The sequence below is a fragment of the Teleopsis dalmanni genome, unplaced genomic scaffold (genome assembly GCF_002237135.1).
Source record: "Teleopsis dalmanni isolate 2A unplaced genomic scaffold, ASM223713v2 unscaffolded_contig_0134, whole genome shotgun sequence".
In the NCBI taxonomy this organism is placed as follows: Eukaryota; Metazoa; Arthropoda; class Insecta; order Diptera; family Diopsidae; genus Teleopsis; species Teleopsis dalmanni.
Genome location: NW_024031516.1, coordinates 15001 through 18092, shown reverse-complemented (window position 1 = coordinate 18092; position 3092 = coordinate 15001).

Here is a 3092-nt window from a genome sequence, read left to right as displayed (position 1 = left end):
ATGGTAGTCCTATACTTACCATCAAAGTTGATAAGGGCAGACATTTGAAAGATCTGTCGTCGGTACAAGGACCATACGATCTGCATGTTATCTAGAGTTCAACCATTATAACGATCCAATGGATCGCTTGGTTTTAGCCTAATAAAAGCACACGTTCCAAAAGTTCCGTGTTTTATTTGCATGTATTAGCTCTAGAATTACCACAGTTATCCAAGTAACTGTTAACGATCTATGGAACCATAACTGATATAATGAGCCTTTTGCGGTTTCACTTTTAATTCGTGTGTACTTAGACATGCATGGCTTAATCTTTGAGACAAGCATATAACTACTGGCAGGATCAACCAGAATAATATTTTTAATATATTTTTTAATTAAAAATATATAATGTCATTTTTATATAAATTTAACGATTATAGCCTTTTTCATATTGGCATTTTATAATCGTATTTTATTTAATATTAATGATATTTTTATCATTATTAATAACATATTTTTTTTAAATTTATTATTTTATTTTCATTTTACATATAAAATTCTTAAAATGATATGTCCTCATAAAACACATACATTATTATGATATGGAAATCAATAATTTCACATATATATATTATTCCATTTATTATTATATAGTAACATTTCTATATAATATATATTAGTATATATTACAGAACTTTTTAATTAATAATATTCAATGTAAAAATATTTTTACATTAAATAACTTTCACATTTTACAATGTACGAGATATTATAAAATGTTCTTAAAAATGCTTATTTATTAAGTCAAAAAACGTCATAACTTACGTTTAACTTAACATATCTTATTAAAGCTTTGAATATATGCTTCTAAATATATTAGAAAACATTTTAAAATAACAAACTTCTTGCAAATAATTGCTTCAAAATTGTTATTTAGTATTAAGTGAGCACTCAACACTATAAATATCGCAGTTACCGATTTCGTCACAATGTAAAAGTTATATGAAAATGTCCAATATGGTATATGTTAAAATGTAAAAGTTATATGAAAATGTCCAATATGGTATATGTTAAAATGTACAAAATCATATGGATAATCGAAAAATAATTTAAAGTCAAAAATTATATGAATTGGCTATCGTATTATACATATAAATGTAAAAACTCATATGAGTTATGGAAAAATTATTTAAAGTCAAAAATTGTATGGTTTGGCTATTGTACATGTTAAAATGTACAAAATCATATGGGTAATCGAAAAATAATTTAAAGTCAAAAATTATATGAATTGGCTATCGTATTTTACATATAAAAACGTAAAAACTCATATGAGTTATGGAAAAATTATTTAAAGTCAAAAATTGTATGGTTTGGCTATCGTACATGTTAAAATGTACAAAATCATATGGGGAATCGAAAAATAATTTAAAGTCAAAAATTATATGAATTGGCTATCGTATTTTACATATAAAAATGTAAAAACTCATATGAGTTATGGAAAAATTATTTAAAGTCAAAGATTGTATGGTTTGGCTATCGTACATGTTAAAATGTACAAAATCATATGGGTAATCGAAAAATAATTTAAAGTCAAAAATTGTATTATTGGACTATCGTTCATATAAAAATGTAAAAACTCATATGAGTTATGGAAAAATTATTTAAAGTCAAAAATTGTATGGTTTGGCTATTGTACATGTTAAAATGTACAAAATCATATGGGTAATCGAAAAATAATTTAAAGTCAAAAATTATATGAATTGGCTATCGTATTTTACATATAAAAACGTAAAAACTCATATGAGTTATGGAAAAATTATTTAAAGTCAAAAATTGTATGGTTTGGCTATCGTACATGTTAAAATGTACAAAATCATATGGGTAATAGAAAAATAATTTAAAGTCAAAAATTGTATTATTGGCTATCGTTCATATAAAAATGTAAAAACTCATATGAGTTATGGAAAAATTATTTAAAGTCCAAAATTGTATGGTTTGGCTATTGTACATGTTAAAATGTACAAAATCATATGGGTAATCGAAAAATAATTTAAAGTCAAAAATTATATGAATTGGCTATCGTATTTTACATATAAAAACGTAAAAACTCATATGAGTTATGGAAAAATTATTTAAAGTCAAAAATTGTATGGTTTGGCTATCGTACATGTTAAAATGTACAAAATCATATGGGGAATCGAAAAATAATTTAAAGTCAAAAATTATATGAATTGGCTATCGTATTTTACATATAAAAATGTAAAAACTCATATGAGTTATGGAAAAATTATTTAAAGTCAAAGATTGTATGGTTTGGCTATCGTACATGTTAAAATGTACAAAATCATATGGGTAATCGAAAAATTATTTAAAGTCAAAAATTGTATGATTTGTCTATCGTACATGTTAAAATGTACAAACTCATATGGGTTATGGGAAAATTATTTAAAGTCAAAAATTGTATGGTTTGGCTATCGTACATGTTAAAAGTACAAAATCATATGGGTAATGGGAAAATTATTTAAAGTCAAAAATTGTATGATTTGGCTATCGTACATGTTAAAATGTACAAACTCATATGGGTTATGGGAAAATTCTTTAAAGTCAAAAATTGTATGGTTTGGCTATCGTACATGTAAAAATGTAAAAAATCATATGGGCAATGGGAAAATCATTTAAAGTCAAAAATTGTATAATTTGGCTATCGTACATATAAAAATGTAAAAACTAATATACGTATTAATTTAAGCATGTATTAAACTTTCAATTTGGTTAGATTGGTTGAGAACCATCTAAATCTCTGCTAGTCAATGTGGGAAGGTAGCACCGGTTTGTTGTTACACATGATGGAGACAATGTCTCTAGTTGTTTAACGTGATTACCTGCCTGCAATGGCCTAACATCACGTTGCTCAAAAGCAAAACGTCTTGATACAAAGCGTCAATAAGCGCCCCTTTGGAACTGCTTCAATCCTCAGGTACCAATGAAGAAATGTGTATAGGTCATAACTTCCATCTTGGTATAATGCGAGGCCTACCTACAACCTCTGCTACAATGTGGGCTGTAGCACCCGGTTGATGCTACCATGGATGGAGACAAAAGGTCTCTATGTG